At 50.3% G+C, this 27207-nt stretch overlaps 1 long non-coding RNA gene across 2 annotated transcripts; it reads right to left on the bottom strand.

Moving 5' to 3' along the window:
• Positions 1–1962: 1962 nt before the first annotated feature.
• LOC122184284 lies at positions 1963–26056 on the bottom strand. 2 transcript variants are annotated; one of them, XR_006180525.1, is made up of 4 exons: positions 25950–26056; positions 7228–7999; positions 6572–6761; positions 1963–3144 (listed from the first exon to the last, which is right to left on the bottom strand). It is a non-coding gene; the product is annotated as an uncharacterized LOC122184284 (long non-coding RNA). The 2 variants fall into 2 exon arrangements; XR_006180526.1 differs by lacking the exons at positions 7228–7999; positions 25950–26056 and having other exon boundaries at positions 6572–7137.
• Positions 26057–27207: the final 1151 nt, after the last annotated feature.

The following is a 27207-nucleotide window of genomic DNA, read 5'->3' on the forward strand; positions in this document are numbered from 1 at the left end:
TGTTCAAAACTGAAACGACTCTCAAACTCATATGGCCAATGTATTTCCTGCCATGTATTTCCTCTTAGGAGGACATCCATTATTTGTGCCATTGGTTGAAATATCCAACCGGAGCAAGACGTGAAATCCCCAGCTCCCATCAGCACAACCCCAGCTTGAAGCAGAGCATCTTTCCTGGACCATAGCAGTCCTGGGGAATGCCTTCAGGAGCCCAGCAACCCATTTCTGCTGCAAAACAGAGTAGACTCTGAGTAACCCTGCACCACCTCATTTCCAGCCACATCGTACACTGATGCATCAGCAGGGGAAGTAAGAGCAGCGAGGTCAGGGCAGCATGAGCAAGGGCTCTCCTGCAGCCTGATGTGAGTGCAAGAGCAACAGTGTTCAAACTTATTTCAGAAGCTACCATGTGAACATGCAAAAAGAAAGAGCAGCAGGCTGCTGGGTTCATCCATGTAATGTTTGCAGCTCAGCCTCAAGAAGGCAAAGGGAAAACAGTTCTGCTGAAAGGGCCAGAGATGTTTCTAGCAGTTCTCCACTTCCCATCTCATCTGGGATGCGTGCTGTTTAGGTCATCTCTAATGCTGGAGCTCTTCTTCCCCTCCAGCTGGAATCTGTTTTTCTAGGAATAGCAAGAATATTCCCAGCCATTGTGAGTCCACACCAAGGCTCCAAACAAATCTGTTTGAAGGTTCCTCACCCAGTAGTGATGAATCTAAGATGGAGGGAAAAATCATGATAAGAAAACATTTTTTTGCAGAAATACTGTCTTGCAGTTATGTGGAGATTTATTTTACGAACACATTGGGCTCTAGAGGTGTGTTCATCTCCAGTTTGTCTGCAGGAATCAACATGCTTTTCCACAAGGAAGATACCAAAGCCGTTGCCAAAGCTTTCATTCCCAGGCTTGGCATGGATGACCAGCAGCAAGGCAGTGCTACCTGGACAGAGCGCTGCATCTCTGGGGGCAGCTGGAGGACACTCATCCATCCCTGGGCACAAGGAGGGAACACCTTCCTGCCCCAACACAGCTATGAATTAAATTAAGTAAAGCATTTTCAGAACAGCCTCCCCATGATATCACCTCCTCACTGGTGAGTCAAGAGGAAGAGTGCACAGAGCACATGGGAATGGGGCCACTACCACAGCATTTGATTCATTCTGCTGATGTTTTTTTTTGCACAAAAAGTCTCCCACGCGAAGGAAAGCAACAATCTGAGATTCTTGCCTGGGTTTCTGATGGAGCAGTTAGCAGCTCGTCACGCAGCTATAGGGAAGAAATCCAACCTCTGTGTCTGCAGCTCAGGGAGAGGCACCATGTGAGCTCCTCACCACTCATGGTCCCCAGCTCGTGTCACCCTGAGGTGATGCTGGGGACAGGCAGCAGTGCACAAAGAAGGCATAGGGCTGGCCCTTATGCACAGTTCTGGCTGGGTGTTCAATCCTTACCCATTTTTTCTTCTCCATCACTGCCTACAGCAGTGGAGAACCCATAGGGCTGTACAGAGACGTGCGGAATATGTAGGGTTAAAAGCAGCCCCAGTTCCATCAAAAGCGATTGCAAAACCCTTCTTGGCTCGGTGAAGCAATTTTCCCACCACCATCACCCATTCTTCTTCCCAGAAAGGTACAAGACATGACGGGAAGTTACAGACAGAGCTGGGCAATGCGTGCAGCTGCTTTATTATGAGTATGTGTTGGTATTTCTGCAGCAAACCCAGTCCCGTGGCCCTGCAGTTCAGCTTTGTTTTTGCAAATACTCCTGGGAACTAATTTATAAAGCAGGTGTGCTCACCAAAACGTGACTGGTGCTGGTCCAGTTAGCTGGGAAGTGCAAGGTGGGAATGGGAAACTGTTGAGAAAAAGCACAGACATCAAGTCCCAGCAAAGCTATCCTTCTTTGCAACAGAGCAAAGGCTTTACCTCCGGACTTGCTTCTAGCTCTCCCCTGACGCTCTCCAGTTATCCTATTTTTGGTGAGGGCTGCAGGCTGCCCCGCTAATGTGATGGCAAGGAGAAGTGGCAATGAATGCAGAGAATCCTTCCAGCTGAGAAACAGACCCAAATCCTAACGCTGTTGCAATCTGGGAGGTTGTTTGTGCAAAACATTGCAGGGCAGAAGGGTTTGAATAATTTTGGTAATTAAGAAATCAGAATAATTATGGTCTTTCCTGAGAGAACTCCTAAATAAATGCATACATCAGCGTGAGCTTGAAGAGAGCAGGTTATTCCCTACTGTGATCATCTCAACAGCAGGAATTGGACTCGATGATCCTTACGGGTCTCTTCCAGCTCTGGGTGTTCTATGATTCTATCAGCTTCTGCTGGGCTTTCTCTGCTGTCTGTTGGGAAAAGCAGGGTGAGTTGTGGTGGGGAGATGCCACCAGACAGCAATGAGGGCATAGGAGGACAATTCTGGTCAGCTAATGCATTTATTCAGGATGAATAAACCCCTTGTGGTAAGCAGAGCTCCCTAATCTCCCTCTCTCGTGGTGTAACGACTCCAGTAGCATCAGCTCTTAGCTGCACCCAGCGATTTTTCCTACCAATTACCCACTGGTTCCAGTCCATCTCCCTCTGAAATAACAGACAGGTCATTAACATCAAATTCCAGCCGGATGATAAGGGAATTTGTTGCTGAGATGATCACCAAAGCCACGGTGATGAACGGGCTCAGAGGGAATTTAAGGCATTATTTCCCAGCGCTCACTGCTGGTTACCTCCTTTGCTCTGCGCTTTGTCTGCAGCCCGTAGGCCGACTCCTCAATTGCTTTTCAGTTCTCCTTCAGGGGTTATTTCTGTACAGGGACGTGCATGTGTCTCCAGGCTCTGCTTTCCCTTACCACAATTCTTGTTCCAGGGACAAGGCAATGACAATTAGCCCCATGGAGGTGATGATGCTTTGGATTGGGCTTGTTGTACTTGGCGCCCTGTCAGCAGACAGCTCTGCCATGAGGAAGGTGCTCGTTTACGGGACTTTAATCATTCCTGGAGAGCAGCTCGCTGCAATAAAAGAAGCTCCTTCGCTTTTGAAGCCGGTGAGGTGATGCAGCTTTAAGATGGGTTCCCCGCTGCTGCTCAGCTTCAAAATTGAGGTTGCTCAGCTTCCCCTCCTCGATGCGAGCTCGGCGGTGTTATCACAAGCTGTTTAATAGCAGAGGTGGAACAAAGACAAAGATTCCCAGCTGCAGCCCAATAAATTCTGAGCGCAGCTGCTGCTGAAGCAGGTTATCACCTGAAGAGCTGGGGCAACCCATGGCTGACTCTTAATAGTCCCAGCCACTAGGAGCGGGAAGATGTGCAGCCACTCTCTTTCACCCAGCCCCAGCTGGTCCAGTGGCTAGAAAACACAGAGCTAAGGAGAAATCACCAAACTGCTGTTTCTGCTGAAGAAAAGGGAGAATCTGATCACCTTTAGCAGACTGACCATGCCTGAAAACCTACCAGAAAGCTCCAAACACTCCTCAAGGACCTCTCTCCCAGTCAAGCTCATAAGTGCCCTTTTCTCATTCAGAATCTTCTGCCAGATTTGCAGGGGAGCAGTGATGCACAGAGCAGCCCCAGCAAAACAGACCACCCAATAACGGCATGTTCACATGCCAAGCAGCAATGGAAGAAAACCCAAAATGTAGCTGAGGACAACAGGTGCTCAGTTTTTGCAAAACTGTGGTCTTAAGATTTGGATCTCAGTGTCCCAGCAAGGAAGGGCAGGGACACTTCCCAGAGATTATGACCAGCTGGAAAGTTGACCCCTGGCTGGTTTTCTCTTTCCCAGCAATACAATCACAGCTAACACAATTCCTTGCTATTGCAGCCTGTGTGGATTTTCTCTCTTGGGACAGAGAAGACAATTTCCCAATGAGAATGTTGCCCACTCCCCTCATTCTGACCTGGCCTGGTAGACTGCTGCTCCTGAACAGCTGAGCTAAAGCACAGGCTGGTTTTTACAGAGTTGCTCCAAAATTCTCCTATTCCACAGCAGGAAGGAACAAGAGCTATGCATGACAGTTATTTTTAGCTATATTTTGGCTTTATTTTTTCCTATGTTTTAGCTGATTTTTGCTTTTGCCTCTGCAGTGGCACCATCCAGCCGCCTTGGCCACTCCATCCTTCTGCTCTCATGCTTTTCCTCTATAAAGGGAGCAGAACTTGATCTGCTACAGCTCTGCTCGACTCCACATGAAAGGCAGAGGGAGGAGAGTGGCCCTGGGGTCAGCCAGCCCTCCCTGAGCAGTGGGATGCTGATGGTGAGAAATCATCACTCTGATTGAGCAGGGCCTCATCTATCATCTCTCACAGCAAAAGTCCAAGGTGTTTAGCATTAAGAGCCCCGGCTGAGTTTATATGGAGATGCAGTCTATGCTACATTTAAGATTGACCAGAGGGTAAATGTTAGATCTCCTTTCAGCTTTCCCCCCCCCCCCTTTCTGAAGACAATCACATTTGGGGATCTGAAGTCTGGATCTAATATATAGCACAGTATTAATAGTTGTTGGAAGGAGTTGCTACAAGCTATTACTGAGGCAAAGTAAAAGAAATCAGATGTTTACGTACAATTATGCTATTGTGCAGATCAGTGGCCAAGAGAGAGCATGGACAGTAAAAAGGAAAAGTGCCTTTTAGTATTTTGGGATGGCGTCAAGATGGACAGATAGGGAGGAGAAGGCATGAGGGGAGCTCAGATTTCCCTGCCATCCCTCTTTTGGAGATGTGCAGGGGAGGAATGAGCCCCAGTCTGCAAGGAGGGTGTTGTTCCCCAAGCATGGTGGTATGGATGGAAGTGCAGCAGCACTGTGTGCCACCAGGGCCACGGTGACAGCAGTGCTTGGAGCAGCGTGGCCAACTGACCCCACTCTGCACTGATTTCAGTTCCAATAAAACAATTATCAGAGGTTTTACTCCTCTAATCAGCCAGCTCTACGATCTACCCTACAGACACCGTGATTTCCTGCAAACTAAAGGAGTACTTCACCTTCACCTGGACCTCAGGGCAGCAACACCTCTCCAGCCTAATTTCACTCCCAAGCACACACATCAGCACCATGCTCTGGGTACAGCCTCTCTCCAGACCCTCTAGCAGAGGGCTCCCCAGGCAGCTGTGGTGCTCCTCCTTGCATGATGCAATACCTCAGGGCACCCCAGTGCCTTTTGTGGGCAGCAGGACCTTAAGTGTCACCCAGCAGACGTGGGGACACTTTGTCCCATCCAAAGCTCAGCCCTCATGGCAGTCTGCATGCAAAAAATCTCAGCCAGCATCCCAGGAAAGTTCCCACCCCAGCCATCCACACGGCCCATGGGAGGATGAAGGCAGCAGGGGGATGGGGGGGGAAGATAAACAGTTTTCTACACAGGCATGGCTCGAGCCCATCTTACAAGAAACACATGGTCTCTGACACAGTATTTAGCCCTACTGTAACGTGGTCCATTTGGAGGCTGGTGGCTGTGTGGAGAGCTGTAGTAAAACATTCTTTGCTGGTAACACAGAGAGAGAGAGAGAGAGAGAGAAACCCACCCTTAGTAATAATAATTGTTTTAACTCCATAAGGGCTGGAAGAAAAGATGGCACAGCGCTTCTCCTGGAGCAGGGATGTGGTTCAGCGCCAAGCAAAGTACCCAGCACTGCTCTGAAGCACTGCTCCCAATGGGCACTGACCCCTTGGCTCTGCCCCATTAGAACCAGAGGAGAGGAGCCAGCATCTTTTGGGTCTGGATTTGTTCTCTGAGCAGAGGAACAGCTGAAGGAACAGTCCCGGGAAGGATCGCTATGTTAAGCCAAAGAAAAAGGCTTTTTTTTTTCTTCAGTTTTATTCAGCTTTTCTGCTCATTAGCTCAGGAACTTACAGTTGGAGCTGTCACTGGGCTCCTCCTGCCAATATAGTGCAGGGCTTCGAGCAGTTACATCATTTGGCTCTGCAGAGCAGCTAAGTGGAAACACATTTGCTCGTGCTCCTTCTTGATTCTCCCAGGTCTCACAGAGCATCAGAAGGCTCTCAGGGCACCCAGCACCAACCTGGGACCATCCCAAACTGCCCTGCAATGCACCCAGCCCCACAGCCACCCCTGCTCTGGGTGAAACAGTGAAGGTTTGGGTATTTAGCAGCACCCTGGTTCTCTCTATTAGCAAATAATCCTTTCTGCCTCCTTATGCTTCCCCTTGGATTTCTCCTAGACCCACGTATGTCCTTCCCCACCCTGCAGAGCCCCACAGCCAGCACTACTGACCCTTCCCACTCCTTTGTTTTCTGCTCTGCTTTGCCCAGGCAGAAATTCTTTTTGCCTTCAGTTTAATCAGCTGCCTTGCTCCTCCCCCATGAAGGGCTGCAATTAACATCAGCAAAGAAATAGCTGTGTCCAGCATGGTCCACTACTCTGGCCCTTGTTACTGGGACCAGGAAGAGAAAGAAAGAAATCAGGGGCCATAAAGAACTGCTCCAGTTCCCAACTTAAACAAACTTAACTTTTTTTTATGTAACATAACCAAAGGAGAAGGAAGTTCAGAGAGTTTTGCTTTTAATCTCCCCATTCAAAGAAAAGGCTTCTCATTTACAATGAACATTGGTGCATCTTTTACCTTACAGCCTCAGGGCAGACAGCAACGTGCATCCCAGCCCTCAGGGCATCTCTGGTGGGTTGTCAGCAGGGCAGCACCACATCCTTCCAGGACTGGTGGCTAAATGTAGCGATGGCCATATTCCAAACAGTGGGATGTGAACGGTGCCTGGAATCCAAGGAGAAAAACTGCTGCTGGTGGCAGCTCACACCTGCTGAATGTGAAGAACATGAACGGCTACAGCAGAGAGCACCACATTTCTGAGCTCCCAGGTTTGTGTCAGGTCCCTAAATAGGCAAGGCAAGCTCCCAGGCCAACAAACAATGCCCATCAGGACCTGCTCCTTACCCAGCTGTGCTTCATCTGCCCAGCAGAGGCTGAGTGTTAGCACCTGGGAGGGGTGAGCACAGCTTCAGTGACCGTCTGCAGCCCAGGACAACAGGGCAATGAAACCACACCAAGTGCTTTCCCCTATACTTATTATCAGATCAGTCAAAACTGCAGTGTCCATTCATGCCTTTTTCTTCAGAAAAATACCAATTGAAAACAATGCTAACATCAGCTCAATCCTCTTACAACCAAGGGCAAACAAGATGCTGCAGGAAAAGAATAAAAATAAATAATGATGCAGCTGAAACATTTCTGGCTATGACGGGATTGTGCAGTGTTCATGTTACCTGCAATGGTTCCATTTGCTCCTCTATTAACCAGAGGACAAGGGTGGCTGGCAGCCAGCCATGCCTACAAAGTACTCTGTGCCTTGGTGTCCCTTAGGCACAAGGATAAGGAAACTGCAGAAAGTTGGAAGCTCTTGGACAGGAGATGTGTCTGAGCAGACTGCCCCAACACGGTTGGACTCGATGATGCTGGTGGTCTTTTCCAACTTTAAGGATTCTGTGAACACAAGTAATCGTTCTGCTTGCATCTCTTTCAGGCCATGACACCAACACCAGACTTTCCCCTGTGCTGAGGAGTTGGTGGCAGATTTTAAGTAAATTTCTGGTCTTCCTTCATTCATTCTCTATGCTGATATTTAGTCACGAGAATGCAATTTCTTCACAGAATGTCCCGAGATGCAGTGTGGCTCTGTCTGGGGGATGTGGTGCAGGGATGGCTGCAGTGACTCACAGCACTGGGAGGTGGAGGAGCCCAGTGCAGAGGTTGGCACATGGCAGCAGGGCACATCGTCCTCAGCACCAAGAAAGCAGCCACTTGGGTCTTCTCCTCCTCCTCCCTTCCTGAGCTCTCACATGGGCCATCACTATATTGCTTCCATGGCTGGAGCAATGGTGGTCTGAAGGGTGTTTTTGTAGAATTGGGAGGAAAAAGCAGAGAATTCAGTGAGCTGAATCTTTGGTTCTGCTACAGGCGCTCTGCGTCTCTTTCCTTCCAAGCAGAGCTCTCTGGAGACTTGAAATATCCATAGTATTGGTGCCCCTTTTTTTAATTCTGCAAGAAAAATATATTTTTAGATGCATTTTTTCTCCATCTCTCCATCTATACAGAACTGAAACCCTTTGGGTGCCAGGCAGGGTGTGTGTGGCTCTTACTGAACACATTGGCTCTTGCTGGCAAGCATCCTTGGCTGGAGTTGATCTCCCCACTTGGGAACGGCCACAGCCTGGGCTGATGCCATGGGAAGGCACTGCCAACTGTCCCCCTGCTCACCCAAAACGTCCCCACTCAGCACCCCTGAAGTGAACCAGCTCTATATGGTGTCCTCCAAGGGATGAGAGGCAGCTCGGTTCCCCAGCTCAGCCCCGTGAGATGTGGAGGTCTCTGTGCCTGGCAAGCAGTAACACACCATTCCCAGACACATTAGTTTAGTGTCTGGCTGTGACTGCTTATCAGCACTGAGTCAGCTGTGTGGGTGAGACCTTCTCATTCCTCCTTGTGCCCCTGCACCTCCTCAGGGCCATTCCTGCAGTGAGGAGGGCTTCTGTTCAGCCAGCTGTGCTTCAGGCCATGCCTCATCCATCAGGTATTTGGAGTGGGGTTCCCAAAAGCTGGCGAGCCTTGCATAAGAAGATCCTCATCACACAACATCTCACCCAAATGCCCAACCCCAGCAGTGACCTGAAAAATGTGTTTTTCTGCTCTGAGCTGAGTACACGGATGTGTGTCCTCAGCCCATCACCAGCACATGGAGCACCAGGAATTACAGCCACTCACCCCTACCCATGTGCAGATTTGATCCCTTGGAGACAATCAACCCACAGGCTTAAACCAATGCAAAACTGATACAGTTGAAGGAATGCAATCCCTGTGCCCCATCCCAGGCTCTGCACCCCTAAAAAGAGCAGCAGTAGGGAGGGCATAACACTGCAGGGACATTGCAGTCTGCTGAGCCTGGGTCTCTGCCCCTAGCTAGCCTGCAGACGAGCCGAGAGATGGGAATTGCTGCTATTAGTAACCGTGGCTATTAGTAGCTCTTGCCAAGGGCAGGCCAAGCATTGCCCCGGTCCATGGGTGCCCAGAAGGGCCCCCAGCATCACTCCTCAAGGTGCAGGCTGCAGGGTACCAGGCTGAGGTGGGGAAAACGCAAGCATTAGCACCATCTAGTGATGCTGGATGTAGGTTTGGTGCTTCGGGTGCCCTGTCCCAGGGAAAGAGTACCAGAGACTGGGAAACTGGGAGATCCCAGCCAGGGTAGAGACTGCAGGAACCGTGCTCACTGGGCTCACCACAGCACCCCATTCAGCTCTCACTCTTCTGCATTACAGGAGTCCCAGCTTTTATTGGAAATGTTGAAAAATAAGAGCTAAAAGAGCGGTAGTCCCTTAGAAACACAAAAAGCCAAGTGAAGGGTGCATGGCAGACACTGAATTTTAAAGATGGGACAATTCTACTTAGTAAAAGTTTGCATGGTATCAGTGGTGAATGCAGCCTATGCCATACCAAGACCAAAACAAGTTACAAGTCAGGGGATTGCCCAGAATAACTTAGAATAAGAGTGAGCATTTGGGAGAGGAATTTTATCCTCTTTCTTTAGGGTTTAGATTGATCAATGATTATTATAGATTGAGATGAAACTTTCTAAGGGAGGGCTCCCCTTCTCAAGCCCTTGCCAACAGCTCCACACTTTCTCTGTCTGTTTCAAGGAATACACAGTGTGTTCCTGGGCTGACAACCAGTTCCCCCATGTCCAGGGGCCCACTGGCCCTTTCCTAGGTGAGGTAAGCAAGCACAAATGTCCTTTTAAACAACAACAGAGTGCAGACAGCTGGATTCGAATACACGACTCTGGTGCAGGCTCCCTTTCAAATGACTCATAAAAGTTCCTTGGCAGCTGCCTCTGTGTATCTAATTGGGATCAGGTTAGGGGCAATGTGGATAGCTGAGGATGGAAAATATGTGTCAAATTTACTCCTCTGTCCCACCACAGATCCAAAGGCTTGGGAACGCTCCTACTGGAGCCCTGTGCTACGCACCAGCTCTGCTTTGAGCTGCTGAGGGTACAGGGGCATGTTCTTCCCACTCCATGCTGGAGGCTGTCCCTCTGCATCCTAAATTTAACCCCAGGCAGAAGCACTGCTGTGCCACTTCGGCCGGGCACAGAGGCAGCCCCGGTGCTGGAGGAGCAGAGGAGGACAGCACGAGGGAAGCAGCCCCGGATGCCCCAGGCGCTCAGCGTGACTCACATTACCCAGGCCACAACAGAGGCGTGAGGATGGTGTCTTTTCCATCTCCTTTTTGTCTGGGATCAGCAGCACTGCTGAACAATCCCTCCCCCTCTCAGCAGGCAGAAGGGAGCAGCTGCAGCATCCTCCCATCCTCGTTCAGAGCTGTGCTGGTTAACAGAGACTTGGCAGAGCTCTGGCTTGTACAGAGCATGGTCATTCCCCTAAAGCAGTCCTCTGGTGCAAACCCATTAGAGTCTCTGCCTCTTAGAGACCCTAGGCTGACACAAAGTGATGAGCTCTGCCGTTTGCCTGCTCAGTGAAATCATTGCAATGGAAATAGGATGTGAGCATCTCAAGCACAGCATCACTTGGGTCAACGGGAAGCAAACCCAATGAAAAACACTCGGAGTTGTCTCTGGCTTGGAACCAAGCAGCAGGACCAGGAAGAATAACCATGTTTCTGGGTCTAGCCTACACGTGGTGCCCATCACTGTGCTCTGCTGGCTGAGAGCACAGCTCCTCTCCTCCTCAATGTCCCCAGTGCTCTCCCCACACCCCCGCCCTGTGGACCCACAGCGGAGAGAGGAAGGATCAACACAAAGCTCTTGGAAAGAGATTCCCAGGAAGTGGATACACTAAATAGCTTCTGAAATCCTAGCAGAAATGGAGTTCTTGGCAGAGACCAGAGCCATGCTTTTTAATAGGTCTGTCTTTGGTTGAAAGAAAAGCCCTCTTGAGAGCCTCTGCTCTCAAGGCAGAAGGCAGCACCCTGCTTTGAACAGAGCCTAAAGGAAAGCAGGGCAATTCTACAGAATCCTCCTCAGAGGCTGCAGATTCCTTCCTGCATGCTCTACCCAACCCCACAGCACAGCAGCTCAGCTCCAACCACCTAACCCTGACCTTCACATGCCACTGAAAGCCACCAAGCTCTGATGGCAGCTTACCATCACCACCAGTAGGACAGACACCCTCCAGGCCTGTGGCCAAAGGTAAGAGCTGATTGCTCTTACAGCCACCAAATAGTTAAGGGGTTTGAGCAGATGCTCAGCATTTGTTTGGAGAGAGAGAGGATAACCATTTGGAACAAAAAGGACTGAAACAAATGCAGGGAGGAGCCACAGTTCTCTTGCTTTAGGACTGGAACCTCAAAGGAATGGGAATTTCTCAGAGGCAATGGGAGGTCACTGCTGCGTTGGGCAATGTGGGTCATTGAATTCATCTCTGATCTGCTCAGCATTTGTATTCATTGTAAATTCCTGAAGTTTCACAGTGGAAATAGCTTCAGGTTGACATGCAAAAGTAGAACTATTGGTTCTGTATTCTGGGGGATAAGGAGCACCAAGCACTGACTCAGCCCCCTGGGTCAGCACCAGCTCTCCAATGCTCTTCAGGAGCTATTTTGAAACCATGGAAGTCAATAAATCTTTGAAGTTATTTCAGGATGTAACCCAATGATGTTTAATCAGAAGCAGATGCCAATGAAGGTCCACGTGGGGGAGGCATATGGGCTTTAAAATACGGAGATTATTGTTATGATACGTTAACATCCATGACTTAGAAGATATTTCAGCCACGCACTTGGATGTGTCAGGGGGAAGCTTGCACCAATGGCAGGCGAAGACTAGACATTCCAGAGCAGTTCAAAACCAGATGACAACACTGCTATCTGTGATTTATTTAGGCTCCACGTTCTTTCAAAGCCTGCTGTCCTGGGCAGACCCCATGGATGGATGGCAGGCAACAAGCAGTGGCCTTCTCTGTCCCTGTTGCCTTTTGGCTCATCTCCATGCCTGCAGAACTGAGCTGCATATTTCTAAAACCACTGCTCTGAACTTCCCATTGAAGGCAAGGAATAGGGGGAGATCCCTATTATTTTTCCTACCCATAACATCCAGTAGGTGAGAACACTGCTAGCACCCTACTGCCACAAATTTCACACTATGGAGCCACTAGAGGGCATGAGCTCGATATTTTTCCCCATTCGGAGAAACCCAAGGCAATTTCTGGCTGATGTTCCGCTTTGCTGTGCCCAAGTGTTACTGTGGGAATATTACCCCATGAATCCTAGCACTGTCAGAAGATGGCTTGGCTAATAACAGCAAGCCTGGCTTTCTTCTCATTCCTGTCATTGGGCTTTTTTGTCCCCACCATGAGTTGAAATGTTAAAAACCCAACAAGCTGCTCCCAACTGTTCCTGTGGCCACCTATCTTTGCCTCCAAAGCAGCTTCAGTTCTCCAGCAATACAAGTATTGAAATGGAAGCAGGGTAATGCAGCAATAGAGACCAAAGCATGTAACAGTAGGTCTGCTGGATTGCTTTGTAGAAGAGGAAGGCGCTATTGAAAATGTTACAGCTGCTACATCCATTCAGACTTGAAAATTAACATTTGGTCTGTAAGAGGTTGTAAAGCAGAACCTTAAAAAAAAAAAAAATAGAGGAAAAAAAAGAGGGGGGAAAAATGCAATCTGGGGGCTCTCATTCACTCCCACTGATCCCAGAAAATGAGGGGATGGAAATGTTGTCAAACCTGTCCTTAAGCTAATTAAGGACTGATGAATGAGCAGCATGGACGTCAGCCCATGAGAGGGGCGAGTGATTTCCACCTCATTTCCACTCTGCAATTTAATATTCATGAAAAGACCAACAAAGAGAAGTGACATCATCTCTTATCTGAAGTCTGGCTAGGAAACAAAAATTAACCCACAGGATTGCTCCATAGCAAATGGTCCAAAAGGCACTGAACCATGCCTGACCATGGGACCAATGTCTGCACCATCAGATGAAAGCTGAGATCTCTCTACTGAATCTTCTGCAAAAGCAGGGAAGAGGGAACACCTCAGGGTGCTCCAGTGCCACCTCTTCCCCTCTATCACAAATGGCCCAGCTGAACCATGGACTCAATGATCCTTCCGGGTCCCTTCCCATGTGGGATATTCCATGGTTTTATGATAGGAACTCCCCTAGAACTGCTCAAATCTCATTAAAACTGAGCAAATCTCTTCAGCCACAAGAAATTCAACCGCCAGCACCGCACACACGCCTGAGTGCATCTGCAGGTGTCTGGGAGAAGAACAGCACTGAATTCTCCCCACGAGAGCCCTGCAGTCATGGGGGAGGGCTGGGAACTCTGCCTCTCTTCCTTGGGGGATTTGATGTACTTCCAAGAGATGGGGAGGCTGCCAGGTTCTCCAGCTCAAGGGGAAACAACAACACCATGCGTTAATCAGATGAATTTCAGATTCCTGCTGTCAGAACGTGGCTGTGGGACATTCACTTCCCAAGCTGACATCTGCCGTCATGCAAAGATGTGTGGATGCCAGCCACAGATACCTGCTGCAACCATCCCACCCTGAGCACACTGAGAGAGGAGGAAAAACCACCCTCAGCTCTGCAGAGAGGAAACATCCTGGTCCAAGGGCAGTCATACCCATAGGTTGTCCTTTCTCTCTGCCACCATCCATCCTGCAGACTGAACTGAGTGGCACAGAACGCCCCAGCAGCCCTATGGTGTTGGACATGGGAGCCCTTGGTGTCTTCTGCGCTCTTCAGAGCTTCTTTTTCTCCTTAATATGATGTATTCTGAAGGCCAGATAATAAGGCTATTAATTCTTTGGCTCGTGCTGTGGACTATTTAATGGAACATGACAAGAAAACAGTGTTTCTTTCCTGGGAGTAATTATTGTTTGACTTTAAGTCTTTACCTACGGCAATAGCTGCAAGGAGAATAGCCCCATTAAAGGCAGGTGGGAACTCTAAATCCTTAGAAATGAGGACAGTTTTTTAACCTGAAAGACATCATAAATGACCGTAGCTGGGCCACTTAATTTATATCTCATTTTGGAACATTTAATGGGGTTTCTCTTCATTGCAGAACCAGGCAATCGGTGACTCTAATAGTCGGTGTTTTTCCACACTGTGCCTCTTCCCACACCTGGAGCCAGACTGAGCAAGCAAGCCATCCCTCATCACAGGGCTGCTCCTGAGGGCTGCTCTATTTTCCCCAGTCATCCTTGGAAAGCCAGAGACCTCCCAGGCTTTTTGCTCATGACAGAGACAACTGCAGATACCTGGAGGTTGTGAAAAACTTCTCCCCGGCCCCATCCAGGCCCCAAGCTTTCTCCTGACACTGTTGCCTCCCTCCCTTGGCCAAGCTCTAGCTCAGAAATCCCATCTCGGACCTGAAAAGCCCTTTTCCAAATAGAAGTGCAATCAGCGCCGCTTCGTAGCCACAACAAGTTTTCCTTTCCAAGAATCAGCGCGTTCCAACAGCAGTATTTCAGGCTGAGGGACTTTGCCAGGTCGGAGCTATTGCCCCTTTCCCCTCCCCCTCCAAATAACAGCATTCAACACACATTCGAGTCCCATGGAGGGGCTTGATTCACAGCAACCCCACGTGGAAGCACCATCCAGACAAGACTCAGGGCTGCAGTCCTTGGAGGAGAACAGAGCCCTGACTCCAAGGCCACATCAGATGAACTCTTTGTCTCTACTTTCTCTCCTCATACCTCATTTTTTCTACCCTGGAGATAACAACAGCTTCTGGAGGCCACTGAGAGGGCACCCCTCAGCATCACCATGATGTTACTGTGTTTGCTTTATCACAGCTATAGCACACTAACGGGGCACTGGGTGGCTGTTTGGCCACGTCTCCAAGCTGCCCAAAGGATGAGCTTGTCCCAGTGAGTGACAGGTAAATACAGCTGAGCTAGTGCCCTACTGCAGAATGCAGTGTAGCTTATGAGAATCACCAGGATGGACGGACAGCCACAAGACAGGGGCAGCAGCGGGAGCTCTCCCTTCCAGAGCCACCCACAGCAAACAGGGCGCAGTGTTGGATCAGGATCCACCCATTTAGTGCCTTGTTCTGGAAACCCAGGATCTGGAACCAATCCTCCCTCAGTGAACAATTCCCAAATCTTCTGGCACATCCTTTCCCTGTAATTGCAGACCCTGCTGGAAAATCCTCATCAAACATAATGAGGCTAGATGGGTTTACTGCATAGGGTTATGAGAGCTTCTCCCTAGGTTTTATTATGGTAGGGTTGCTCCCGATTGCTAGGCTACATGGTGTTGCTGTTGGCAAGGAGCAGAGCCATGGTCCACATGCAAGCTGGGGGTGACTCATGAGAGCTGGCCTGAGCAGCTCCTGCTGCCTCTGCAGAGCCTCGAGAAGAACATTCCCTTCTGCTGAGGCACAGCCCAGATCCACAGGCATCAGAGAGCCCTGCGTGGCCCCACTGGGGATCCCAGCACTCACTGGAAGGCAGCCCCATAGGGACAGCCACGTGCATCCAGCTCTGGGGAATGAGGCGCCAGCTCTGGGACCACCCTCTCCTCATCCAAACCTCTGCATTCTGCTGCAAGTTCTCATCAAAGCCCCAGTTCAAAGGAACGACAAAGAAAGAAATTGGGCACCCTCAAACGAGCTGCCCTTTGTTCACACAGCCCAAAGGCATGCTTTTGCCACTTTTCCTTATTACTTTCACATTGCTGCTTTTGGCAACCAGAGTGATGCTCTGTACTGAGCTCACAAAGTTCCTCTCTGCTTCCAGCCAGCAGCCCAGGAGCAGCATCACACAGCTCCCATCTCCTTCGCTTTAGCCATGTTTTGCTTCAGAAATCAAAGAACGAGTGGGAATCACAGCTCCCCACAGCTTCCCATGCTTGCTGACAGATGCACACCTGAAGCCCAAACCTCCACAGATCACTTCCCAGCTTTGCTGCTGCACCAGGCAGCCCACGGAGACACCGAGTGGCTAAAAACCTGCACTGCACATGAAGCAACGCTCATAAAGCTTGGGAACTCCGTGCAATCCTTCTGCACCTCACAGCCTGCGTTGTTCCATGTGAAATGAGTGGTCCAGGCTCATGCCAGCGCCTCTCAGCCCAGTCAGTGAGCAGCTGCATTGCACGGAGCAGATGATGATTTGAAACTGGATGTACTAAGCTTTGTGCCACATCATTTGTCCCGACCTTGTGAAGCAGCCTGCAAACAGCAAACAGCAATGGCACTTGCTTGAATTGCAATGAGAGTTCAAAGATATACCTCTCATCCCATGGGCTGTCTGCAAGGAGTCCCTGCGTGTCTCCAATGAGCCCTCATGTGCCTGCTGGATCCCTGGAGAGTAATAAAACTGGGATTTCAGCTTGCATGGATTTAATAAAAAGAGAAAGGAAAAACAATTCCTCAAAAGTCATCTCTCAGAAGCAGCTGTTTCTGCATGAGAAGCCCCAGATGGTTCTGGGTTCATGAGGTGTTGCAGTGCAAGCAAAGCCCCTGAGGAGGTCTGGAAGATGGCTGGCAGGGGGGATTTGGGGATGCATTTTCCACGGGGTCCTGCCCCGTATCCATTCGTGTGGCTCTTTCCAGCTTGTGCTCTGCAGCCCAGAAAGGACTCAGGCATGGAGGACCACAGGGGCTACACAGAGCTGAGCTGGAATTCTCTCTGCCTAGCTTGCAGCCCAGATCTGTGCCCATACAGTGTTCAGCACACGATGCACACAGTACACTGCACACATTCAGAACACAATGTTGGCACAGCTGTCAATCCTCCTCTAAAACCTCCTTGCCAACTTCTACTGAATTTGGCAGAGACCCAGAGCCCTGAGGGAAAGAATTTTGAATAACTTCTATGAATACACACAGATGGACAAAGCAGGAAAGCTCCTATATCTATCCCATCCCACAGAGCCAGCCTGCAGGGTGAGCACAAGCCTATGAGCCATCAGCGATCGCCCATCACCGCGCTCTGGGCTCTGAGCTGGTATTCAGGTGCAGCAGCACAGCCCCAACCTGCCATCTAGTGTTTCCCTCCTCGCTCTGGCTGCTTACCCCTACAGCATCACCAATCACTCAGCCAGCTGCTGAGCGATTCCCAGCACAAAGCGCAGATGCAGACCCTATAAGCACACCAGCAGCAGCATCCGTGGGCAGTCGCCCACCTCCTAGCTCCTATAGAGATGCTCTACACCCTCCTCAGTGCTCCACTAGCTCCCCATGCTGCTCAGCATCCCACAGTACTGCAGAATCAGGTGCACACACCAGGCTGGGACTGGGCACCCCATGCCAGGAGGTGAGCCCTGCTTCCCCCCAGTGTTCACAGAGCACATGCTCGGCTCTGTCCTATGCTTGTCCCTACTCCTGGCAGCCCCGACAGCCGTCAGAGTCCCCAGCTGACCCCAGCCCAGCATCTGGAAGTGCTCAAAGCTGCTCCTGCAAATGTTTCAGCAGTGGGACCCACACCGCCACGCTACTCCTTGGTCAGCCAGCAGGCAGGGTGAGCAGACAGCAGGGTCAGCGCAGAGGCTGAGGTCGGAAAAGGGCTTCTGGAAGCTGCAGTGAGATTCTGCCTTTACTTTCTTTCCCCACCCCTTTGCTCCCCACATTCACATTTTTCCTCCCTACAGCAGTGCCCACCTACATTAGCAGCAGGAGCCTGACCGTCACAGCTGCCCACCCCACATTCCTCACAGCCCTTCACCACTGCCTGCATCCTCAAGACAGAAACCCCGGTGTGATGCACATGTCACAGGGACACTTTTGAGGACACTCCTTGCCACACTTACAGCTGCCATCCTTCCCAGGACTTCTGCCAGCTTCCCACCCTGCTCCATGCCATCAAACCCATCAGCTGCAGGCACCTTTCTCTCCCATGGAAGATCTGAGTTTTGTTCCTGGGAACACATGGAACTCGTTGCTTCTATCTAACAAGGGTGAACCTGATGCTTCTGCTATGCAAAGGGTTGACCTGATGCCTCTACCACACTCCAAACTCCCTCAAAAGCCTTTAGCACAGCCACAGTGCCAGTATTTTAGTCAGTGGCCAGAGGATAATTCTGGCTCCTAACTCACTCTGACTGCTTACAACATTGACGCTGCCTGCCCTATTCGTTATGCTTTATTCCCAAGAATCTCAGACCCAAATTTCTTACTGTTACAGAATTGTCCAGATACAGCTTTCACACAGCGTTGTTGGGCAAGTGCCATACTGAAAGGAAACAGAGCATCTAGCTTTGCCTCGTGCTTGAAACTGTTTAGAAAAATCAGCAGTTTTGAAAATGGAAAGATTAAAGTAGTCCAAACAAAAAGGCCGAGCCTAAGCACTGCAGACCGTGCTGGAATGATGTCATGTAAACAGGGAAGGGGCAGCCACAGTCCTTTGCAGAGGGAGCTGCTGAAGAAAATAATCAGGGCTGGGTTATTCTGCCCTGTGAGGATTTTATGGGAAGGGGACCAGCATCCCCAGTCCTGGCCCACATTGGATGCAGGCTGCAGCCGCTCCATCCCTTGCCCCACAGGCAGAGGATTGTGCTGGGTTTGGACAGCCTGGGTCAAAGGGGGCTGAACCAACTTCCATTTGTTAACTCCCCTCTCAAAATGTAAGAGTTTGACATCAGGTGGTAAATTATCCCCGGACCCTTTAGAATAACAGATTACCCATGCTTATAAGCCACAGTGGTTTATTTGTTTTGTAAACCAGGGCCTCTCCCACTGCTCCAGCACACATTTCCTCTCCAAGCTGAAATCCAAGCCCCCCACACCAAACAGAACTGCTATTCATTCCCTGCCCCATCAATCCAGCCTGGGTAGAGATTCCACTGTTCTGCCAGCACTGCTCCGACAATGCAGACCCAGAGCACCCAGCCCTGTGCAGGTATTGGGCAGCTCTGGGGCACCCCAAGGAGAAGGGTGTTGAGCACTCAGTTGAGGTTGGCAACAGTACCTTTGGATGTAACCCTTTGTCCCTTGATGAGGACATGGGTTGTTGGCATGTGCCAGGGCATGGATGAGCACATAGACAAGGGCATGGACATTTGGCATGTCCCACGTCATGGACATGAATATGAGCACAGATAAAGGCACGGGCTATTGGCACGTCCTTGCTCTCTCCAAGTCATGCAACAAGACTTGGGGGAAAAAACAGGCAACCAACATTCTGCAGCACACAGGCAGAGAGAATGGCAGCCCAGCCAGCCATACCCATATTCCAGTGCTCTAGGTCTTGAACTGGGGCATTTCATGTCAGGTACACAAGGTCAAGGTTTTTCAGTGTCCTATTTTGAGCCAGCACCGCATTTCTCTACAGAAAGACAGCAGGACAAAGCTCCCTTGTCACCACACTCTCCCTCACAAAGTGGATGGAAGGTCACAAGGGAGGAGTAGAAGCTTTGTAGGAGATGGAAATCAACACCAAATGGAAAGTAGCCTTACGAGATGCATTTCCCTCCTGAAACACTGATAAGGAAGGCAAGCAGTCTGCAGAGCACAGCATATATTGAGATAGGGAGGACATCCCTGACCATGAAGCAGTAACCAAGTGGGAGCTTGATTCTGCTGCAGCCGGCTGCGCCAAGACCTGCTTTCCCCATTTCTGCTATTGCTTCCCCTCTACTACTTCACCTGCATTCAGTACCAGCTTTAAGAAAGTCAACATCGCACAAAAATCATGACTTTATTTGCCTATCATCTCCAGCTCAATCAACCTCCATCACTCCCATAAAGTTTCCCTCCACGGGGTGAGCAGGTTGATGTAATACTTTTGCCTCTTCCCACCCACTGCATCAGCGCTCTGTGCTGTGCAGCATCACGACGTGGCAGCTCCTTTCTGTGCAGTTAACTCTGAGCCCAGCTGGGCTCCTCACTATCCCAAATGCATTCCAGATGGCTGCAGAGCAGAGCGCAGCAGAACCCAGCTTTGCAAGGCTGGTGTAGCAACACCTCCTGCTAACTCTATGGTCAGACAATCACCTTTATGGATAGAAGATAAGTAGTGTTCAGCTTCCTTCTCACTTTCCGGTGCATGCAGCACTGCAGCCCATGCAGGTGTACCTCCCAGCACGCGTCCTCTTGCCCTAAATGCCATGGCACACCACCATGGTCTGCTGGCCACAGGTGGGTTTGCAATCTGACAGGAGAAAGTGAGGAAGAAAGGTGTTCATACCCATGCAGCTGAGCAGAACCTGCACCATTTAGCAAAACTGCAATGACTGCACTGAATGCAAAGCCACGTGAAGAGCTCATTCAGTTCTTGCAGTTCATCAGCCAAGCATCTGAGCCATTTCTAACTCCAGCATCTCCTCGGAGGCTTTGCGCTGTGCAGCACTGTCATGCAGTCACAAAACAGAAATCTCAGCTAAGCTCCGTGTAACAACAACAACAACAACGGAACGGGCTTACAGCAAACGGCCCATCTCACTCTGTCAAACTCCAAGAGAAATCTGCTACCCGCACCAAACAAATACAAATAGCCCACAGAACAGATGGGAGCAGCTGTCTGAGAAAATTGGTACTAATTGCTGCCTTGCTCAGAATTCACAGCCCACATTGCACAGTCTGAACAGCCACCGAAGCGCAGGAGCTGCACCCTGAGAGCAGAGACCCAACCTCTCCAGCAGCACTTTGTACTGGAGCAGCATCACAGACACTGCTGGCGTCTTTTGGAGCTCAGGAAAGAGAGATATTATAGCCTCCTGCAAACAACGCAGAGATGACGGCACATAATTAAGGCCCTAACAGCAAACGTGGGTTTAAGCTGCCAAAAAGCCTCCTTTGTAACCTCCCTGCAGAGGTATAAAGTGCTGAGCAAACCTGGAAGAAAGAAGATGGGGCTCTTCATTTCCCAGACTGATTTATGCTGCACAAACAGCACCTCACGCCGTCGCTGACGATTTCATGCTGAGTTACTCATGCTGCCTTCACAACACAGCGCAGCTCGCAGATGGGATCTCCATCGGTACGCCTCAAAAAGGAGCGAGGGAATATTTCTGTTTGACAGCTTGTTTTATTTGGTCAATGCATGGAGGGGGGTTTTAGTTCATTATTTCATGTCTGGGCGCCATTCCCAGCCACCAAAGGGGTGGTGGAAGTCAGAGGTTTCAATAGAGACTGAAATACTTCTGATTCTGCCTCAGCCGTGCAGGATGCGCTTTGGGATGGGGAGCCACTTAATCTGAGCCCTGAAGTCCTTTTCACTGGGTGACAAAAATACAGGAATTCAGGGCTTTTTGCACTTTTTGAGGGCTAGATGTCCTAAGTTGAGGGGCACTGGCAGCACCCATGGGTGCTCCGTGGGATCTGCAGCCCCAGGGAGGAGGAAGAGCTGCAGAGGGTGCAGGAGGAAGGAGCAGAGCAGCAGTGGCACCAGCAAGAGCACGCTGTGAGGTGCCCTGGCTTTCACCCCACCTGCCTAATATCCACTCATGATTTAGTAGAAGTCTTGGCTTCACACCGGGAGGCTGGAGCTGTAACATGAGCTGCAATAGCACAGGGCAGTAGTCTGTGCAAAGAATAGAAGTGAAGGAATGATATTCTCACCCTTTGGCCATTAGGAAGGATGAGGTGGGTACTGGGGGGCGGTTATTTTTGCAGAGGTGCCCAACGTTTGCAGGTACACCAGGGACAGTTTGTCACCAGATTCTTGGGGCAACCTCCTGCCTGGCAGAATGCAGGTAGGTGGTTGAAAGTCCCGAATGCAGAACTGGGCAGTTTATTCTCCCAGCTCCTGGCATGGCCCTCGCATTACCTGGCTGCATCCCACACTGCACCAGGCAGAGCTGCTGCCCCACAAACCACATTACAGACAGACACAGACTCTTCAACAACTCTGCCTGTTGTTACTTCCTATACTCCTGTATTCAACCACAACCTGATCAGCAGGAAAACATTACCTGACTGCTGTCACCCAGGTCTGACGTGTTGCACTTAACACTCAAACTGGTGTGACCTGTGTGCTTTAATACCTCTTTGGGGCCACTGGGACAGGAGGATCCCATGCACAGAGGGGGCTGTCAGCACTCAGGTGCACATTTTCACTCCTGTCTGCCCCCAAGGATTCACAAGAAGCCAGCAAAGCCATTCAGGATGCCGTGAGCGAGGCATGCTGGCTGTTTATGGCATATCACCAAAAGGCCAAAGCTGACTCTCTCTAAACATATCAGGAGAAGCTATTTACTGCCACAGCTGAAAATCCTGCAAGGCTTGCAGCCGTCAGCCCACAGACAGCTTGAAAAGGTCAGGCTGATAGAAACACACGTACTCAGAAGGGCTGAGGTGTACACTGTACACTGGCTGAGATGAAACACGTGCACGTGGGCACTGAGCACAGACTGCTGGCGCTCAGCTCAATGGAAGCTGCAAGCAGAAGGTGACACCCAACATTTGCAGACCCCGTTCCTCCTCTGCACCCACAGTGCCCCACTGTATGCCTTTGCTTAAACCCAGTACAGTTGTCACTGCGCCCATGTTTGCAATCCTGATGGATTTGCTTTCCAGGAACATTTGTTTTGTTGTTTCCAGCATGTAAGGAAATTGGTTTTGGCACTAATAACCTCCAAAAGCAGCAGAAATACCATTCCTTAAGAATAAGCCTGCTGGAGACAGTGAGAGATTTGCATTGGCTTGAGTGAGCTTTAATGGGGGGCTGGCTGTCTCCTGTAGTTACAGCACACTGCAAGGCATGGGGAAAGCACATCCAAGTGGGCTGGTTGGGTCTGGGCTGCCTTGGTGTGCAGCATCTGCTTCAACACAGCCCAAAAGCAGTGCCAGAGGAGAGCTGGGCTCTGCAACAGTTCATGCCTCGTTTCAAACAATTGCACTTGAGAAGGAAGACGATGCTTTGCAAAGGCTCTGCAGAACTCACGAGCTCAGTGACTGAGCTTGCAATGCTGCTTGGCCTCAGGAAAAGCAAAAGTAAAACCAGGGATACCAAAGCCATGGAAAAGTCACTGCTTTTTGCAGACATCCTTTGCTGCTTCTCTCTCTCCTTGAGAAGAAAGGCCCTGGAGATGCTGTGTCCAGGCCCAAAGTTATTTTTACCTTATTGTAGTTTAATAACTGAAAAAGCTAACAGTATTTGTGACTGTGATTATCATTCTGGTTAAAAGTTCAGCCAGGACAAACGATGACACTATTCCACCTGCCCAGAGATTGCTTTCAGCACATCTCAGGCACTGAAGGAACTCAGCCTGGTCACTCTCCCTGACCTTGAGCAGGTCATTTTACTCCATACTTCCATCTTCCTGCCAATTTTGACCTCACTCTGGGCCACTCTGTGCTGGATAGGCAGGGTGCTGCCATCCCATAACATCCCTCAGGCTTCACCAACCCCATGGGAAGGCAGGAAAACCTTGCCTGAAGTTCAGGCAGGCAGGAGGTCTGGGGATGGATCCAAGGAGGAGCGGTGGCCCTTGAGGCTCCCTCCCATCCTTGAGTTTTATGAGCTCCTGGATTTATCACCAATTCCCTCTGCACAGCCCAACTCCTGCCAGGATCGCTGTGTTTCAAACAGCAAAGAAAGAAAGAAAAATGTGACAAGACAACAGAGCAATGCCAGGAGAACCCCAGGAGGACCAAAGCTCAGCAACACCTCCCTGCATGTGAGCCAGGCATGGAGAAGCGAGTGCAGGAGGGACAGGGAGACACAGAGCCCTGGGTTTCCATCTGGACTCCCTTTGGGATTTTTTTTTCCTATTTCTCCTGATAAAACCCACGTTTTCACATTGGATACTTTCTTCCACACAACCTCATTTATTAACCGAAACATTCTGTGCCTTCAGTGTTGGGGGAGCTGAGAAATTTCAACCGAGCATCAGTTTCCTGAGCTTCAGTAGCCAAAAGATTAGGAAATAATTCTGTTTCTCCCCCAGCCAAACTGCTGGATCATCTCCTGGGCTCATTTCTCCCAGCACATCACCCCAGAATGGCTCTGTGCACCTCTTTTGGCACTGACCTCCCCCTTTATTTGCTCACCCAATTTCTTCCCATGGGAGCTGCAGTACTTTTTCCATTATTCCCAAGCCTATCTGATGGCAATTTAACCTCTGCCAGCTGAAGGCCCAGCAGCCTCCAATGAAAAGCCCATTAAATCTGACAGCAATATCCTGATCTGCTCAGAGCAGCTCTGTCCCATCGCTGGGCCCAAGGTTCCACTTAGACCCACATCCCCAACTCCTGAAAGCAGCCCAGGAGGCAGAACCAGACAGGCACAGGGAACTGGAAGCTGCCTGGAAACAGCAATTCTCATGGTAAATAACAGCAAGGGATGTTTGTGTTGGGCTCCTGCAGACACAGAAGGCACTCCCCCCTTCCTAAGGGATCAGCAAGGCACATCCAAGCCTAGGAAAGCAAGGAAGATAAAGCCCATCTGGTTGCTGCCCTTCTTGTGATTCACAGCACTAAATAAAATACCAGAAACTGATCCTTTTCTCTCTCTATTTTTTTTCTTGTGAGCAGCCAGTAAGGCCTTCATATTTTCCCACTTACATCATCCAACGTGGTTTGAATCTACAGTGACTGGTAAAGCCTCAAAGGTATAATTGCTGTTGTCTTAGGAAAGTGAAATCATATGGTGCTCCCAAGATCCCCTCCCCCTCAGCTTTTTGCCTTCTCCTCTCTTCCCCTCCTTTTAACGTTTCTCACTCAGCTTCCAGATGTTTCCTGGGGAAAAAAAAAAGAAAAAGAAAAAAGCAAGATGCAAAGCAAGGCAGACAGAGGGTGCTGCAGTGGGAAAGGCCACGTGGCAGCAAGAGCTCCTCGACTTGGAGCAGCCCTGCTGCTGGACCATGCTCTCCATCCATCCCAGTCCCTCCATACCAGAACATCAACTCCCTCCATCTTTTGCTGTCTGAATCCATATAGCTTCACAGGAGGCAGTCCCATTACTTTATTTGGAGACCCACCTAGGTGCTGGTGGCATCTAAGCCCCTCCAACCCTCGCTTGTGTTGGAAGCTGTAAGTTTCTGACTGCCCTGCTGGTGACAGAGCAGAACTCATCTGTCCCTGTATAAACAGCCTCACTCCAAGCAGAAGTGCTCACCCCACAGTTCAGGCAAGCGCAGCCTAGGCATGGTTTCAATTAGGGCTGTAATTCACTGCGTTGGATGGGAGGAGGGTAACGCAACCTCAAGAGGAGGTGCCTGAAATGCTGCCTGCTCTCTGCTGAGCTCCCTTCCCCCAAAGGGAGAGGAGAAGGAGTCACACCCTGCTGGAAATGCTTCTTCCTCTCCAGGAGCTGCCCATGGGGTATGGAAGGGCTGGGAAAGCAGCCCCAGGGATGCCACGAAGACACAGACACCGTTTGACCAGAGGACACAGACCTTAGGGAATGGTTCAAATACGGTTTACCCGAAACAAATCAAGCACTTCCCAGGGATTGGAGAGCCCTGTGAACGAGTAGCATGGGAGGGACAGGAAGAGACACAGCCAGCCAAGAATTGCTGAGAGTCTGGGTCAAGCTCATTTCTGAATCAACTTAAAGACCTCAGAATTAAGACTCATTCAGTGTCTTCAGAGCCTCAGACTCCTAATAACCAGGGGGTGTTTTCCAGCCTCTGTTGAGAGTGCAAACACAGCTCAACCAAACCCGTTCCAGATGCCCTGCCCTTGATGGAGGGGAGGGAGGAAGCGCAGCTGCACCCTCTGGGTTTATTCCTGAGTTGTTTCAGGAATGACGAGTGCAACGCATGCATCCCCCTGCTCCAAACAGGTAACAGGCTGAATGATTGCTCGATTGCATAAAAGTCAAGTCAGACAGCACAAATGCTGGCACAAAGGGAGAATTCAGCACACAGCAACCTTTGGGTCTGACACACCATGCAACTCCACAACAGCCCAGAGCACGAGGAAAGGAAAGAAAAAGGGACAGAAAGAGAAGGAAATAAGGAGAGGACATGCCTGCTGGTCAGAGCCAAAGCACTCAGCCTGGCACAACTCCCTCTGCATTAGATTTAATGTGGCTTTGGTGACTGTCTCACACCCACTCCCCTGCTGCCATCTTACCCGACCCACTCAGGGCGTGATTTTGAACACGTGGATGCCTCCCCGCCTCTGCCGATCCTCCAGGACAGAGGGCACGAACGGCAGAGCAGGGGAAAGGAGAGGCTCTGTTAGGCCCCAAAACGATGGGTGCGGAGAGGGGGGGGCGGCACAGGATCAGCGTCGCCGGAGCGACGCGCAGCGCAGCCGATGAGAGGGCGCGGCGGCGCTGGATGCGCGGTGTTACGGCGCCACCTGGCGGGCGCCTGGAGGCACGGCACCGTCGGAGCGCCGCCCCGGGATGGTCCCAATCACGGAGGGGGAGGAAGCGGAGCCCGAACGCCCCGACTCACCCATGGGCTGAAGGCACCCCGAGCAATCCTGTCCTGAGCAACCCCATGCAGATGGCTTGTAAGGCAAAGCTTCATCCTGAAGCAAACAGCAAAATTCTTAAGAACCCAACCCTCTTCCTTAACTTAGAACTGAGAACGGGGCTTATAAACCCACCAGCTGACCATCTTGTTAACAAGCTGCAGGTTTCATCCATCCCTTCCCAGACTGCTCTCAGACAGGTGCAAGCTCTAACTTGTTCACACCCGGAATCAAAGCAGATTGATGAGAGCTGTGCTGTCACTGTGCTGCCAGCTTCCTGAGAAACCTGCCTCTAGCTCTCACCCTGCTTTCCAACGCTGTCTTCCACTCTGTTATTCCTCTTCAGCTCATGCAAATCATGTAAACGCACTGTTACCACAGAGGTTCCCCTCCCATGTGGCACCAAGCTCTGGATTTTTCCTTTCAGGTTGACCTTTTCCCATGGGAAACTGAAAAAATGCGCTTTATTCAGCGCTATCAGGAGTAGAAATAGCCCTGCACACACACATACTTCTGGAATTAAAGGAAGGAGAACCAAAGTTCTTTGGGGGGAGGGGTTAAAATGTACAGCAATGGGCAGGCACAAAATCATTTGGCCTCTCAGTAGAGCAGAAGGCATTAGTGTAGGTCAGGGCTGGTGCAGGTGAATGAAGGAGCTCTTGTTGTGAAGTCTTAGGTGGGAGATAACCCGGTGTGTGGGGCACGGGGAGGTGCCTGGCAAAACAGAGCTCTCGAGCAGAGGGTTTGTATTTATGTAAAGAAGATAAGGGGAAAAAAAGGTCCCCAGCTGGGGAAGCGTTCTTGGACAGAAAGGGAGGCAGGTGATGCTCAGGGACCTCAGCTGAGCGTAGCACTGGGGGGAGCAAGAGAGTCACAGAGCGAGCCGAGCTAAGCAACAGCTGAGATCTCA

This window comes from Lagopus leucura, unplaced genomic scaffold (genome assembly GCF_019238085.1).
Source record: "Lagopus leucura isolate 7727_CA_CO unplaced genomic scaffold, USGS_WTPT01 Super-Scaffold_100022, whole genome shotgun sequence".
NCBI lineage: Eukaryota > Metazoa > Chordata > Aves > Galliformes > Phasianidae > Lagopus > Lagopus leucura.